The following is an 18,195-nucleotide window of genomic DNA, read 5'->3' on the forward strand; positions in this document are numbered from 1 at the left end:
ATAGATCTGTCTATCTACAGACATAGAGCCAGCGCATAATTACATTTCAGTTGTTTTAAAATATTTTTTGTTTACCAAGTTGGAATTGGCAGAGTAATACGAGCTAGTACATGCACTGGAGGAATCATACGCCTTGTAGCTATTACAAAACCACAGTTCCAATCAAGTGTCTGTTACTTCATAACAGTTCCCGACCAGTGATAACCACCATAATGGTCCCTACCAGTGATTACCACCGTAATAGTCTCCATCCAGTGATGTCCACCAAAACAGTTCCCACCCAATAATGATCACCATAATGGTTCCCACCCAGTCATTACCACCAAAACAGTTCCAATGCAGTGATAACCACTTTAATAGTTCCCACCCAGTAATAACTGCCAAAACAGTTCCCACCCAGTGACGACCAGCACATCACAGCTATCACCCAGTGACGACCAGCACATCACAGTTCCCACCCAGTGACGACCAGCACATCACAGCTCTCACCCAGTGACGACCAGCACATCACAGCTCCCTCCCAGTGATTACATTGCATGAGGACTTGGATCAAACCTGTGAAATGACTGTACTTTTTTATGCAAGGCTGGAGAGCTGTGATTGATCTACTTATTCTTACCTTATGTAAATAATTGATGTGTTTGACACAGAGGAAGATTGGGTCTGGCTTATCTCACCTTCAACACAGGTACTTATCACACCTGCCTTACAGGTGGGTGCCCAACTCTACCAGGCCTTGCAGGAACTGAAGGGCTGAAGCATTGCATGTTATGTGTATTGTACCTACACAAACCTAAATGTGTGATCAGTCGTTGATTAATGATACCGGCCATCAGGACAGGTAAGCCGGGATCTGATTGGCTGTTCTGGTAACATCCCAAAGGAACTGACTGAACTCTGCATGTACTTTTCTTTCCAAACTACCTCTGAAAAATGTGGCAATTGCAGAGACGTTAACATCAAAAATTGACCTGGGGAATACAGCACAAAGCGTTAAACCTGAATTAAATGCATCAAATACGTAAAATGGCTTCAACTTTGAACAAAACACAATAAATCACAATTCATTTATTGTTGCTACAGAATTATTTCATTGGAATGTGCTATTATAATTATTTGACCTAGTTTTGTTTTAAAACACCATTATCATTCTAAATCTACTGTAATAAAACTGTTCACACACAATGAAAACATGATAGCTTGACTTGATAAGATTTTAGAAAATTACGTTTTGTGTATTTCCTGTGTAGTAGAAATGTTGATGGGTTTTGCTGAACAGAATAGAATAAGAGACTAATTTGTTCCGTGAAGTTTAATGGTTCCCTCGGGAGTTAGACGGTGCAGCCTCCCATCTTAGTAGATAATAGCCTGCCAGATGTTGCAAGGTTTAACAGCCGGGAGCTAATACTACAAATTGACAATATAAAAGGCAATTTCTTTAAGTCAAATTTGAAAAATTGCTGAAATTTCATTCAATCATTGACACCCAAATGTGGTTTTACTGGGTAGTGGTATAGCAATACATTGGGTGTACTGATCCTCCAATCTCATCACCGATGACCCCATCAGCACCACATTTGACCTTGAAGGGTCATGTGACTTGGTACACAGGGGATGGGGGAGGCGCACAGTGTACTTCTGGTGTCTTTATCTTTGGACTGGGAGGGGGTTTCTGCTCTAAGGTTCTTCGTGACATCTGTCTCCATTTCATTCTGGCAGATTACAGGAGGCTTGCCAGACACAGGGCTTCAAAGGGTCTTAAACGTCTCCCGCTTCAGTCAAAGGGCCAGGCGCAAGTCAAGGGGCCCTGAGATTGTCCCCTGTCACCCTCTGAAGGGACGAACCCTACCTTGGTTGGGGATGTTTATTATCCCCAAGAGCTGTCTGATAGGGCACTAATGTGTGTTAACAGTGTGATATTTCTGATTACTATTCAACACGGCCATAAAACAAAGGCACTGCTTTGTTTTCATCTGTGTTTTCTACACTGGGAGAGATACCCCGAGAGATACCCTGAGATACTCCGGGAAAGGTAGAAATGGAATAGGATGATGACATGGAACCATGCAAGCACCATGGAGACCAAGATTTATGTTGAAATTTGACAGGTGTCCAGATTTTACAGTGGGACATGGTTTATATATATTAGAGATGAATTCATTACTGTGAGACTTTAATGGTATTGCATCGTATTGATAAAGGGTTTTTTTGTCTCTTTTTATTATTTTTGACTTTGTCTAGTTTGAAACTATATTTTTTGAGACTAAGTTTTGTGGGACTATTTTAATTAATCAAAAAACGCAGTGTTGATGAGACTACAGTGTCCAGACTTTTGTGGTAGACATGGCGGAGTAATACCCCACCTGTCCTCTACCTAATTGCTTCAATTATAGCCGCTATAGAACATGTAACACTGCCATAAATGTCCTACACAAATTGACACATTTATGGTCCGAGGAAATGGCTACATGCCATAACTCTGTAGTCATCCCAATTTCATCATGTGAAGGCTTAATGCTAGTATGTGCGATATTACAGCTCTATCAGTTACGATTGTATTAGATTAGAACAGATATCCAAGTTCCATTGGTATCTAGTGACTATCTCTCAGACTTAAGGCCTGATCTGTGCTGTCTTTGAAAAGAAATTTTTCTTCAGAATTCTTGAATGGTTTATTTCTTTTCAAATGGTATTTGTCATTAAAAGTTTAACGGGAGATTCTTTATTGGGGGTATACAGATATGAAAGTGACTTTACTTATATTGTATACAGATAAGTTAGTTTGTCGCTTTGTTACCATTGTAAATAAGATCCTTCCTGAGGAATTTTTCTGATTTTTGCCTTGAGTTTGTGGCTTCATAAATTTTTGTATTTGTGGTTAAATACCAAATCATCGAATCTGTTGGGTTTTTATATGAATTTATTGTGGGTCGTTTGCAAGCTTTCAGACAATATGCTAATGTCAACGATAGATCAGGACAAAAATCTATTACTACCACTGAAACGCCCATTAGCAACAATCGCACCAATGCTTCTCCAGACGTTTTTGATAAGTCTGCCGTTGGGAAAATATTACGCTGTAATTTAAACATATTATTCATATAGGACTTGAGAGTGTTGGGAGTTTGTGTAGATAGTGGGGTACTTTAAGCACTGGACATTGAGAGATAAGTGTGCAGAGACTTGGTAATGTCATACTAATATGGAAACTCATTCTAGTGACCGGTGACAAATCCGCGCAAATTTCGGTCTTGTGTTTTCCTAAGTCGTCTGCGTTGTATCAAATGTCCGATACTGATGATGTGTAAACAATTCCGAGGAATTCAATTATTCCTCGCAAACACTTTTATCCCCGCACTCTCGTTCCTCAATCATTGATCCAACTCTGAAAGAAGATTGTCTATTGATCATAACTTTCATGGATCCGGGGTCTGTTTCCGGAGTTTTCAACATCAGGTCATTGCCGCTTGGCCGTCTTCACACATACAATTATCGGGAATAATTTACGGGTATAATTGTGACAGGGGTGGTTTAGGTACTGGTCAGTAGACTTTAATTCCTACCTTGATGGTCACTTTTATTGTACTCACAGTTTGATGTAATGTGGAGACTCGTAAAACACATGATAAGGAGGCGAGACTGCCCTAGGGGCAGATAACCCCGCAAGCGTGCAATATGACTGATAAAAGGCATTGTGGTTAGGATAACAGAACGATTTCATCCTCATCAGATCAATATAAGGCTAATCAAGGGCTTGGTCTTCGTAATGTGTCGATACGGCCCAGAGAGGAAGTGGTCACTTAAACGCATTGATCACTCGATTGGACTGATCAGGTAAAAGGACCAGGTGGATGGAACTTCTATAGACTGGGGCCAAATCTCTATGTGTGTGAAAGGAAGTATCTGGCACGTGTGTGGTCTGTAGACACCCCTATACACACTGACATTAGATACACACATGGGTAGGAGATTCTGAACCAACTTCGACATGCTAGTACTTATATCTATACGTTCTGTAATGATTATACTTAAAGTAAGAGTTTTTAAATGTTCAGAACCTGTAGTTATAAAAACGATTTTCATTCATTTTGACAGGTTACAATACAGATTAGTTCCAGCAGTGACATCGTAGAATTTTACCTGTCTTCTGAGCACGGATTACTCTGAGCTGGTAAGTATTTTGTTTTTATTTTCCCGTGTACAAGTGGATTTGTTTGTGGTCAGAGACAAACACACAGATCATATCTGTTGATAGTGGTGATATTTTGTTATTGTGGCCTTTACAAATTGAATAGAATTATACTACGGTAGACCTGTTTGGTGGTGATTATCTGTCGTCACCAATTATTCTTAAAGCTAAGCTTCCATTGCATGTCTATTAGTGTGTTTCTACACAGAGAAAGATCCTGGAGCCTGATTTCAATCTCTGAAGAACAAACATATATTTTAATGGTGATCACTGAAAAAGAAATCACGATATCTTTTTGGAAACCCTTTGATCCTGACGGAGATGTACAGTGGATGGGATAAATCGCTGATGTTTCATTATTACGAAAATTCAATAGAGCATGAATTCTCTAAACTTAATACGAGGAACATGCTTTAAATACTTATATGGTCTAAGTAAGGGAAGTGATGATGTCTCGGTGTCGTTGACCTTGGATATTTCAAGGATAAGAGGGTGTCTGTAATGACGTCCCAATTGACTGCTTCCTCCTAAACACTCACGGCGTTAAATGCCTATTTTCTGCTCAAAATCCAATTACGCTATCTACACTGAAGGTGTATTGATTGAAGTGACCATGAGGATCGTGTCTTAGACACTGCTCCTTACCGGTCATATGAGAGGAAAGTCTTTAGATCCATTACCAATATTGCCCATGTGGTGTTGAAAATCTATTGGAAAAACAAACAAAAAATAGCTTCACTTTCTGCAGAGATTTGAGTGATATCATACCCTAGGCTATGTAACGTTTTTAATGCATTCCCAAATGGAGAAGCCGAGAGTTGCATTCCATATCTGTCAGAACTGTGATGTATGCATCACGCTCCATCGATAACCAAGGCGATGGATGACCAGAAGGCAATGACATGGTCAATTGACCGTTTTACAGCTGTTTTCACAATTCACCATGTAATGTCTTTACCATGAAATTGAACCCCGTGTTGTCTATGGTCTCCCAGCTCTGAAGGATTGAACCCCCTGGTTGTCTATGGTCTCCCAGCTCTGAAGGATTGAACTAAAAAGGTTTGGGAGAGGAGGGGGAGTGAGGGAGGAGCTATTATAGGAGGAGGGGGAGTGAGGAAGGAGCTATTCTATGGAGGGGAGGGGGGTCGGGAAGGAAGGATGAGGACGGAAAGAAGATGAGATATATGGGGGAGGGAGGACACAGTGATGTATTGTGACCGCACTAGAGTGGTCGGTTCATTAACAGTTAACGATTCCCTTATTACCCCCATAAAATCCACCAAAGAACTTGGATAGAAAATTAAAGGTTCTGTACTGATAATGCCTTTGTGTGTCTACCATCCTGGTAACAGCTGCTGAATAGATCTGTATATATAGGGTCTTTCTCTGAATTTCTCTCAGTTGTGGTTGGAATACTGAAAATGTTCTTTCCTGTTGTGTATGGAATGAAGTTTTCAGTCAACAAGTTTATGACGTTAAATAATTATGTACCAAGATATCATCTTTTAATTGTCATAATGCATTTTGTACTTGGGGTGTAAAGTATAAAAATTGTATTTTTCCTAATTCATAAGAATTTTGTTTTATTTAAACAAAACAAAATTTTACCCCTAAAACATCATAAAATATCCAAATTTTATGACTCAATTAACGCATGTTAAAAACATTTAAGGGGGAGTTGAAAGATTTTCAAAATCAAAAGATAAATGGACGATATTTTGAAAACATGGTTCTAAAAAGTATTTCAAAACAGTTTTTGGTATTTTGGTAATATCTGACTATGGCTGCACTCTGTGGGGTGGACTGTGTTGATGGATAGCGGTCTCCGTGGATAGATAGGGCGGTACGATTTGTAATCCGACTTAAATTGTTTAGTAGACGTTAAGTCCACATTTCATTCCAAAAACAGAATCCAATTTATGTGTGAGGTCAGCCATAGCAACATGGTCCCGTTGTATTTGCAATGGGGAAAAAAGGAGTTTCTTAATCTTATCAGAGATTTAATATTTTAGTTGATTATAAAAAATATCACTGAATTATCTTGAAATAACTTGAGGATATTGTTATCTCTGTGAAATCCGTTATCTTTTGGTTTTTTCCTAATCTGTTTGTAAAAGAGCATGTTTACTGGGAAAACAATTTGCAATTTAAGACAAAGGGAGGTTTCACACGTTAGTTCTGATTGTTAAAAAACATGTTTCTCGAGGCGATGACTGCACAGGAAATGAGATGTAGAATTAACACATGATTAGACAAACATGAGAACGAGATGGTCGGTGGTCCGTTGAAGCCCTGCCCAGCCATATCTCTGCTTAGTGCTGTTGGCTACCTTCTATCACTTCTAAATTGGAGAAACAAAGCATTTAGCAGACTCCACGCAGCGAAATGAATGGTCTGGTCTGACCACACATATAGGTCACGACAGTTCAGTCTCTTTTACTTTTAAAGTTGACATTTGTCTTTTACGTTTTTGTTGGTTTGATGTCATTTCCTTTAACCAGTTTTTTTTTTTTTTTATTGGCCCTAATGACCTCTTTTGTGTTGATTGGTCGTTAATAATCTAGTAACTACCTAGCTAACTAACAGTTTAGTCAGAACTAGAGTGCTAGACCACGCTTTCTAACTAACAGTTCAGCCAGAACTAGAGTGACCACACTTTCTAACAGACAGTCCAGTGTGACCAGGACTGACTGTAAGGTCACCTGTTTCGTGGACGCGAGTCCAGTCTGACTAGAACTGACACACTTGTCCATGAAGGACCAACATTCTGAAAGTTCCATTACACTACCAAATTTGATTTATAATGTAACTGCTTGAAGAATGGTTTGAGCTTCAAGAGCCCTGAATCTTGAGTTCAAGCAAGAGAAAGGTTTGATAAATATATGTTTAAACTTTCCTGTCTGCAAAACTAGAAAGGCAAGCAATCACACATATGAAAACTATCATTTCCTGTATGCATCCTGTAACTGAAACTGTAAATATATGTCTCCTACCAGAAGGTGTCTGCGATTCGTAGATTTCTATTGAGTGCGATTCAAGGATTTCCTTAGTTTTTAAGTCGCGGCGTTTAATTGCAAAACCGATTACTTTTCATCCTATACATAATTATATATCAGTATGTTTCCTGTTCGGTAGTGCAAGTTAAAAACATTTCAGAAGAAAATCTCTGTTATTGCAATGATTACATCACCAAACCTCTACAGAATAAGGAAAACCCGGCTCTAGCCGGATGTTGTATGAAATCGTGTGTATGAAATAACAAAAAAAACAGATGGAACCAATCTTTTGTTCTAACTGCAGTCTATCTGTTGTTATCAGTTCAACAAATCAGATTGGGTGTGAATCAAATTAAATCCGACTTAAATGTTGGGGTCGTTGGAGTCGGCACAGATAATGGTTATTGAGTCTGAGCACTTGAGATACATTACAGGCGGCTAGTAAATTCTGGATTTTTATCTGGTAAATAAACTTGACACACACACTAGAACTGACTGCTTTCCACCTGTTTTTCCTCATGAAGTGCAGAACTTCAGGTAATGGAGCATGGTTCCAGCGCCGCAGTGATCCTTATTCCTCTGCTCTGTTATTCCGTCCCTCCATCATTCCTGTTAGACTGAAATGGTGTTTGAGCTTATACCCTCGACACATGACTGTACTGGCTATGTGGAAATTTAAACCTTGAACCTAGAGACTTACACAATTCTACGTATTACCTACCAAATTATACCTGGTCAGGTGAATATTTTGATCCAACTCAGTTTAAATAAGGTCAAGATCTTACAGTCTCTGAGCCTGAAATATATTTATGATGTCAGTTGCATGTTGGCAGTAGTCTTCATCAGGATAAATATCATAAGTCATAACATAGAGATCAAATTCTGACAAATTTGTGGTTTTAATATCATTAAAAATAAAGAATTTCCTGTAGAGGTAATATATCAAGGACTTTACGAATACATCTGTCACTGTAGCTATGATTCATCTCACTCAACCGCTTGTAAAAAGTGCATCATCATAGTACATACAGATACAAGTATTTGAAATAAGTGGTTTAAATTTCACTTAAACACCTAGTATTGTGAAGATGAGAGTATTTGACCGTTTATTCAAGCCAGCTTGGTGTTGGGCATCATTTAAATTGACTGGATTTAGGACTTCAACAGAGGCTCTTAAATATTTGTACAGATTTTGTTTTGGGCAGCTGCCTTTGGGGAACATTTTGAGTTCGAGTCAAATTTGAAGTTTGGATGAGAAATAAAAAAATTCAAACAAAGAGCAATTTAAAAGATATTCGTGATGATGGACAGTGATGAATAACCTGTAAACCTTTCCCTAAAATTTGTGGTCATGCAGTTTCCTGGATAGGACGACAAAGCTTAATTCTTGGTCAGTCACCAGATAAGGCGACCTAAAACTATCAGAAATTTAGAAGTTTCTAAAACGACTATGTGGTCAGTAACAGGAAAATCAAATAAAAAAGTAGGTAGACAATAGCTTTCACTATCAATTTCCAGATAATTAATTTTTTAATAAACAGCTGTATTGGTAGCTGTATATAGGTTATTTCACTAGCTATAACATATAGATATATCAGTCAGGTTGTGCTGATAGTGTCGTCACCACTGGTGAAACTAGTTTTTACAAACAGAATTAAAAGTCTCCATCATCAACATAAACTTCTTCAGGGAAAAAGGTTTTCATTACGGAAGGTGCTAATCTGTTTTCCTGCTCATCATTTATGTACATATGTAGGATGTGGGTTGGAGTACCAAGTTTTGTCCCCAGGGGTGGACACCTAGGTATAGGGGAAGGTCAAGCTTGCAGCCATACTTAACACAGAGTGAATTGGGTTACGTAACCTTACAGATTATTGGTCTACAATGACATGGGAACTATAAGTGGTAGGCAGATTTTAATCAGATCTGCTCAACAGATTTAGGAAGTGCCCTGGGCTTAAACCTTCACTACTAATGTGAGAACTTGTAAATAAAAGTTAAAAAAATGTTTATAAAAGATCAAATTAAAGCCAAACTTCTCACAATCTCGTGAAATGTTTACTTGTTTATGTTGATTAAACAACAATATTTTGTACATAATCTTGTCAACATTTCTACACAGGATTTATAAAGTGAAGTTTACCCGAATACTGTACGAGTTCATTCCTGTAGTATTGTCATATGATAAAATCTACTTACAGTGTTAATGTATTTCTGTATAAAAATGTTAAGTATTTAATTCCTAATGTGTTATCTTGTGTCAAGATAGTTGCCAATAAAACTTTGATCAAGCAGTGTTTGTTTCTATGGAAATCTTGGGCTTAATTTCTACCCTTTTCACATGGAGAATTTAAGCTGGTATATGGATTTTCTCATTTTTCCAAATAAAATAAAATTTTGAAATGTCATAAAAACACCACAAATAGAATTGATAACAATATAACATGGTTTTAAATTAAACACAATGACAGATATTCAAATGATAGTGTCTATGGAATATACATATTTTCTTTATTGCTTATGTATATTTCAGGGCTCTAGATTAATAGAGGAGTTGTGACCAGCTGTCAAAATTCAACAAGCACATTTAGAGGTTTTATGGTTAAAAATCTGTATCTGTTAACATTACAAGTGTAATATTTCAGATTTTACTTACATAATGGTCTGTGATAAGATAATCAAGGTTTTTAATTTCTAACCCAGGAGATGAATGAAATTGGGCCACTCCCAGCGATCAAAGTTTTGCCTATATGCATGCAGATAGGTATTTAGGTTTGAAAATGAAAATACACAGGTCCCATGGGCCTCTTAACAATTTTGTTCCTTTTAGCAATATATATTTTCTCAATGGAAGTTTACCAAGAATCTAAAGTGTGACAATTAGAGTGATTTAGTCGGTGTGAGATTAGATCCCACAAGTGCCAATTACATGTAAGTCTAAGCTTACTTCCTTTTCATGATCTTGAAATACATCCCAGTGTCGAGCACAGGAGACTTCACCCATATAAATAGTTTACCCCACAAAGGTATACACGCCTTTGAATTTTATCGATAAAATGACAGTTTTGAAGTGAAGCGAAGTTGTTTTGTTTTGAATTGGAAGAGGTTTGAAATCAAACAAATGCAAGCCTCATAGAAACTAGATCTGGCTTTCTATAGAAAAACATATTAGTGAGTGTTATTTTGGTAGAAAGTCACAGGTAGACAGATAATTAGGATATTTAGTGCGACTGTCCCTCTAAGGGACAGATTAATTGGCTATCATCCATGTGTCCTGTAATTGTGTAGAGCTATAAACCTAGGCTGTGTACAACATGACAGTGCCTAATTATATACCCACAGGTAGACAAATGATCAAGAAACACAGTAAAATATCCCCAATTTACAGACAAGAATGCTTGTTACACTGTCAAAATTCATCCTGATGTCTATTGCAGTGTCAATTTCAAACTGCAGCTTACAGTTGAAATCAGACATCTTGAAGTGTGAGTGTCTTATAGTTGTATGTTTCAACATGACAAGAACTATTGTTCAATAGCTGCATGGCTCATATTTACACACACACAAAGAGTACAAATCCTGTTATTTTATTCATTTTAACAAGTGGTTCATTCTGATTTTAACCTTTATAACGCATACTCATGGTAATTATCTTGCATATGATTATGTATGTACATAATTATTACTATCACCTTTTTTTCTGGTAGGGGGTCAGGGTTGACATTAAAATAACTAGTAAATGGCTACCATTCTGGTTTGTGCTTGTTAACAGGACTCAGTATATTCCTCGGGTGTGGCTAGGGCTATTACACTGTTAAAAATATTTGCTGATTATAACAATCAGGAATTTGTACAGAGGTGTGGAAGTCGGTTTGTTTTGGCTCGGAGCTAAATTCCGGGATTTGTATTGTATATATCTGGACATCAGACAAAGATCAAATTCTCACCTGGCTACAGGAGTATTGTGCTAGTGATCAATTATTTATATATCAGTACCATCAAATATGCCGATTATTTCTTGAAAGGTTCAAAGGTTTTGTGAAGTATGTAATATTTTTCTGATATATTTTTTTTGGCTTGATGGCATGTCTGGTTACAATAGTTAAGGTTATAATACAAAAATGTCGTTAAAATTATGATCAGCTAATAATTGGACAATACAAACAAGTAACACATATAATTAATAAGCATATTTGTGAGGCACTTATTATTCAAGAACAATTTTGTTAGATGTCAGAATTTCATAGTACACTTTTCTTTAATAGCTTCTCTGATCAAGTCATCCAAAATGTATTGCAAGTTTATGGTTTTGTAGTTTTGTTGACTCAAAAATGTTTCTACTATTTATTAAAAAAAGAAATTGGACATCGTTCTCTTCATATATAACTGATGCAACCAGCCTGCTAAGGATATGTACACAGTATAACATGGGTAGTACAAGATTCTTCCTTGGATATGTATACAGTACTATAAAACCAGATTTCTTATTAGGATGTACATGGTACAGGAACCTATAGTGTCAGAATTCTTATTTGGACATATACGGTACGTTATAAAATTAGATTCTTGTTAGTAAGTGTATGGTACAGTTTTAGTACCAACTTTCATGTTAGGACATATACAGGTAAAATGTAGGGCAAATATAATAGAATGTGCATCACAGATCATCTGAACATCATTTTCAGAATGACTATATTGTTAACTCAATAAAAATCAACTACAATATTTTTTTTCCTGCCAAATCAAGCTGTAATGGTAAGTAAGCAAAGAATTAAACACTCAATAAATTTAAAAACCAGAAACTGTCGTAAACTATCCTTAATGGGATTGATGAAACATTTGTGTTGTAGGATTTAATATGAGTTAGTTACCATTATACATTTTCATGTGGTATCGCACCATTTCTTGCTGTTATGCTGGGGCCCGTTTCTGTGTAATGTAATTAAGCTTAGATCAATATAGTAAGGGGGTGTCGAGTACGCTGGGAATTCCTCGTAAATGTGGCGACAATTATTATGTACTCTGCTCTGACAGACTTTTATTTCGCCATTTAATTTAGATATATAAAAAAGTCCATTTAATAATATACAGTGATGATGACTTCATTTTGCTATGTAAATCACATGTGATGTCACGCCTGAGGTAGCTGTCCGTGGCCGTGGGGTAAGAGAGGCAATGTGTTACTAGCCATGTGGGTTACAGACCAGTGTGGACTGCCCTAGCAGTGTAGTACGCTCACGGTCTCCCAGCCACAGAGCTCCCTTTAGTCTGAAGTATATTCCCTGTAAGCTGGTGTACACACAGTTTTTCTGTCATTTGAGGGAGCGGATAGCTCTAACATTGACACAAACACTCTCACGGGATTTTAATAATTTTCAAGGGACCTGCTACAACACTGCCGGTAGGTATACAAATTACTTACACAACAGAGGTGGACTAGGTCGTCAACGATACATCTTTATCTACTTGAGATGTGTTAATTCACTCGTAAGTAAAACACAGGTTGATGAATGACATTTCAAATGTGGTCATAAATAAGCCCATTTATTAGCATTTCCTTCTTTACCTATGTCTGACTATATCGGTTAAGTTCATTGTACTGTTCGGCTGTGTTGGTAAAGTTCATATTTACAATATTTATAATTTATTAGTGAGACAATACTTGCAATACCTGTTTCTGTGACTGTATTGATGAAGTTCATCATATTTACAATGTTTATTAGTGAGACAATCCTTGCATATTATACTTGTTTCTGTGACTGTTTTGATTATCATATTTACAATATTTATTAGTGAGACAATCCTTGCGTATTATACCTGTTTCTGTGACTGTATTGATGAAGTTCATCATTATTTATTGGTGAGACGATCCTTGTGTATTATACCAGTTTCTGTGACTGTATTGATGAAGTTCATCATAATTTATTAGTGAGACAATCCTTGCGTATTATACCGATTTCTGTGACTGTATTGATGAAGTTCATCATAATTTATTAGTGAGACAATCCTTGTGTTTTATACCTGTTTCTGTGACTGTATTGATGCAGTTCATCATTATTTATTAGTGAGACAATCCTTGTGTATTATACCGGTTTCTGTGACTGTATTGATGAAGTTCATCATAATTTATTAGTGAGACGATCCTTGTGTTTTATACCGGTTTCTGTGGCTGTATTGGTGAAGTTCATATTTACAATATTTATTAGTGAGAATACTTGCAATATAATCAATGTACCTTAATTTCTGTGACTGTATTGATGAAGTTCATCATATTTACAATATTTGTTTCAGTGACTTCGTGAATTTTGCAGTATATTTATTGTTTTTGGGGGGGTTGTATTGTAGAAATTCTCAGTATTTACAATATTTGTTTCAGTGACTGTCTTCGTGAATTGTGCAGTATATTTATTGTTTTGGGGGGTTGTATTGTAGAAATTCTCAGTATTTACAATATGTGTTTCAGTGACTGTCTTCGTGAATTTTGCAGTATATTTATTGTTTTGGGGGGTTGTATTGTAGAAATTCTCAGTATTTACAATAGTTGTTAGAGGGCTTATTATAGTTACAGAAATGACTTTGTGTAGCTTTGTTGTTTGTTACATATTAACAATATTTGTTTGTGACTGTAATGGTGATGTTAGTCTGTAATTGTGACACTAAACATGCAGTATGTATTTGGGTGGTTTTACTGGACGAGTTCATCATATGATATTTGGGTGGCTACATGGGTGACGTTCGTATCAACATGACTTGTTGGTGTGGTCGTATTTGGGAGAGTTTTATTTTTGTATTATTATTTTTACTGCCCATCAATAACTTAATTGTCATTCAGGGTCGAAGAAGTTCATTGTAATTTACATTAAGTTGGCAGTATTAACAATATTTGTTGGTATATTTCTATTGTTTAAGTTCATATTTACAATGTCTATTTGTCTGACTTTCGGTAATTGTTTTGGACTTGTGCTAGTTCACTATTTTTACAGCTGGTACAATCACTTCCTGTGTCACTTAATGGAAATTCTAAATGACCAACATTTCCTATTGACTCACGACATGTAAATGTTTGCCTGGCTGATGGATCTGGGCCAGTGTTATTTTTAAATCTGTAATACATGTGTGTAAATGTGATGTTTGACTTTGTCACTGGCTGTGTACATACAAGTGTGGATGTCCACCATGGCCTGACTGTATGGTCAACAAATAAGGGCCCGATGGCTGCAGGCTGGACACAGGCTGGCCAGATTAATCTGCTGTATCTTGTATGGTCAGTATAATGAGTTCTCTCACCTGTAATAGAGATATTGTCCATTGTTGGTCAGTCTCAGAATGTTTGAACAGGAATTGTATAATTACAGATTAGCTCAAATTCATGATTGATTCTCCTCAAACTTCAAAAGACGGCCATTTTATGGACACTTAAACCTTCAAGTTTCTGAGTAAGATATTCAATGAACAGGGATATGCAATCCTAGTTAAGTCTATTGGCTGGCTACACGTTTCCTTAGTAAAAGTCCATCAGCTATAGGCATGATCTGTAAGGTAACTCAAATGGTTGGGACATATTTTGTAAGGAAAAGTCCAATGGTTGAGACATATTTTGTTTATAAAAAGTCAAATGGTTGGGACATATTTTGTAAATAAAAGTCCAATGGTTGGGACATGTTTTGTAAATAAAAATCCAATGGTTGGGACATGTTTTGTAAATAAAAGTCCAATGATTGGGACATATTTTGTTTATAAAAAGTCCAATGGTTGGGACATGTTTTGTAAATAAAAGTCCAATGGTTGGGACATGTTTTGTAAATAAAAGTCCAATGATTGGGACATATTTTGTAAGGAAAAGTCCAATGGTTGGGACATATTTTGTTTATAAAAAGTCAAATGATTGGGACATATTTTGTAAGGAAAAGTCCAATGATTGGGACATGTTTTGTAAATAAAAGTCCAATGGTTGGGACATGTTTTGTAAATAAAAGTCCAATGGTTGGGACATGTTTTGTAAAGAAAAGTCCAATGGTTGGGACATGTTTTGTAAAGAAAAGTCCAGTGGTTGGGACATGTTTTGTAAAGAAAAGTCCAATGGTTGGGACATGTTTTGTAAATAAAAGTCCAATGGTTGGGACATGTTTTGTAAGGAAAAGTCCAATGGTTGGGACAATATGTTTTGTAAGGAAAAGTCCAATGGTTGGGATAAATATTTTGTAAAGAAAAGTTCAATGGTTGGGACATGTTTTGTAGAGAAAAGTCCAGTGGTTGGGACATGTTTTGTAAAGAAAAGTCCAATGGTTGGGACAATATGTTTTGTAGAGAAAAGTCCAATGGTTGGGACATGTTTTGTAAAGAAAAGTCCAATGGTTGGGACATGTTTTGTAAAGAAAAGTCCAATGGTTGGGACATGTTTTGTAAAGAAAAGTCCAATGGTTGGGACATGTTTTGTAAAGAAAAGTCCAATGGTTGGGACATGTTTTGTAAAGAAAAGTCCAATGGTTGGGACATGTTTTGTAAAGAAAAGTCCAATGGTTGGGACATGTTTTGTAAAGAAAAGTCCAATGGTTGGGACATGTTTTGTAAAGAAAAGTCCAATGGTTGGGACATGTTTTGTAAAGAAAAGTCCAATGGTTGGGACATGTTTTGTAAAGAAAAGTCCAATGGTTGGGACATGTTTTGTAAGGAAAAGTCCAATGGTTGGGACATGTTTTGTAAGGAAAAGTCCAATGATTGGGACATGTTTTGTAAAGAAAAGTCCAATGGTTGGGACATGTTTTGTAAGGAAAAGTCCAATGGTTGGGACATGTTTTGTAAGGAAAAGTCCAATGATTGGGACATGTTTTGTAAATAAAAGTCCAATGATTGGGACATGTTTTGTAAGGAAAAGTCCAATGGTTGGGACATGTTTTGTAAGGAAAAGTCCAATGATTGGGACATGTTTTGTAAATAAAAGTCCAATGATTGGGACATGTTTTGTAAGGAAAAGTCCAATGGTTGGGACATGTTTTGTAAGGAAAAGTCCAGTGGTTGGGACATGTTTTGTAAATAAAAGTCCAATGGTTGGGACATGTTTTGTAAGGAAAAGTTCTTTGACACATTCGTACAGATGCATGCATGCAGAGTGCAGCTGATTTAGATGTAGATTCTGTTATTGTGTGTTTTACTGACCACCTGACAGGTGGTCAGTGTTCAGAAATGACCACTTAGTAGGTAGTGACCTATTGTATCTTTATTGACGTGTCACAAGTTTATAGTCCCAGTTAATACAGCTATCAACATTCATTTATTGGGTTCCATAAAATACCAATTATCCCACTACACATATAGCTCCCCCAGGTAGTGGGATATGGTGGATCTGACAATCTTGTACAGGTGGACAAATACTGCAGATCTGACCAGCTCATACAGGTGGGAAAATACAACAGATCTGACCACCTCATAAAGATGGTCTGACAATAAATATCCAATCCATGTTCTGCTGGATGTTGCGGTGCTGTTTTTGTGTTGTGTTAGTTACTTGTGCTGTAGGGACAGTTGGGACTTTGTTGTGCTGAGTGTTGTGGTGCGGTTGTTGTGTTTGTTACTTGTGCTGTGAGGACAGTTGGGACTTTTTTGTGCTGAGTGTTGTGGTGCTGTTGTTGTGTTTGCTACTTGTGCTGTGAGGACAGTTGGGAATTTGTTGTGCTGAGTGTTGTGGTGCTGTTGTTGTGTTTGTTACTTGCTGTGAAGACAGTTGGGACTTTATTGTGAAGGGTATTATGGTGCTGTTGTTGTGTTTATTACTTGTGCTGTGAGGACAGTTGGGACTTTGTTGTGCTGAGTGTTGTGGTGCTGTTGTTGTGTTTTTTATTTGCTGTAAAGACAGTTGGGACTTTATTGTGAAGGGTGTTATGATGCTGTTTTTGTGTTTGTTACTTGTGCTGTAGGGACAGTTGGGACTTTGTTGTGAAGGGTGTTGTGGTGCTGTTGTTGTGTTTGTTACTTGTGCTGTGAGGACAGTTGGGACTTTGTAGTGCTGAGTATTGTGGTGCTGTTGTTGTGTTTGTTACTTGCTGTGAAGACAGTTGGGACTTTGTTGTGAAGGGTGTTATGGTGCTGTTATTGTGTTTGTTACTTGTGCTGGGAGGACAGTTGGGACTTTGTTGTGCTGAGTGTTGTGGTGCTGTTGTTGTGTTTGTTACTTGTCCTGTAGGGACAGTTGGGACTTTGTTGTGCTGAGTGTTGTGGTGCTGTTGTGTTTGTTACTTGCTGTGAGGACAGTTGGGACATTTTTTCGAAGGGTGTTATGGTGCTATTATTGTGTTTGTTACTTGCTGTGAGGACAGTTTGGACTTTGTTGTGAAGGATTTTATGGTGCTGTTGTTGTGTTTGTTACTTGTCCTGTAGGGACAGTTGGGACTTTGTTGTGTAGGGTGTTATGGTGCTGTTGTTGTGTTTGCTACTTGTGCTGTAGGGACAGTTGGGGCTTTGTTGTGCTGAGTGTTGTGGTGCTGGTGTTGTGTTTGTTACTTGTGCTGTAGGGACAGTTGGGACTTTGTTGTGCCGAGTGTTGTGGTGCTGTTGTTGTGTTTGTTACTTGCTGTGAGGACAGTTGGGACTTTGTTTCGAAGGGTGTTATGGTGCTGTTATTGTGTTTGTTACTTGCTGTGAGGACAGTTGGGACTTTGGTGTGAAGGATGTTATGGTGCTGTTGTTGTGTTTGTTACTTGTGCTGTAGGGACAGTTGGGACTTTGTTGTGCTGAGTGTTGTGGTGATGTTGTTATGTTTTTTACTTGCTGCGGGTACATTTGAGACTTTTAATCTGTGTTGTGAAGGAAGTTGTGGTACTTTAATTGGATTTATCTCAGGTTAGACAGGATAAGCTGTAATCCTATCAAATAAAGATACACTGCATAGAACCTGGGATTCCTTGTAATCGCACAGACATTTGAACTACCCACTGTCTGTATGTATTACATATAGGGAACATTCGGGCCTTTAAATATTTACACTGAACCTCATCAAATCCCCCCTTCAGCCCC

General features: G+C 37.3%; 1 protein-coding gene across 10 annotated transcripts in view; it reads left to right on the forward strand.

Moving 5' to 3' along the window:
* Positions 1-18,195, forward strand: part of LOC110461677 (plexin-A1-like) — a 217,529-nt gene that overhangs the window by 117,774 nt on the left and 81,560 nt on the right. For 8 of the 10 annotated variants that reach the window (XM_021515256.1, XM_021515258.1, XM_021515257.1 and 5 more), the window contains one exon: positions 4,096-4,171. The gene's annotated coding sequence lies outside the window, so the exon portion shown is untranslated. The other 2 variants (XM_021515260.1, XM_021515261.1) reach the window with 2 other exon arrangements.

The sequence above is a fragment of the Mizuhopecten yessoensis genome, unplaced genomic scaffold, assembly GCF_002113885.1.
Source record: "Mizuhopecten yessoensis strain PY_sf001 unplaced genomic scaffold, ASM211388v2 scaffold10651, whole genome shotgun sequence".
NCBI classification, from domain to species: Eukaryota; Metazoa; Mollusca; class Bivalvia; order Pectinida; family Pectinidae; genus Mizuhopecten; species Mizuhopecten yessoensis.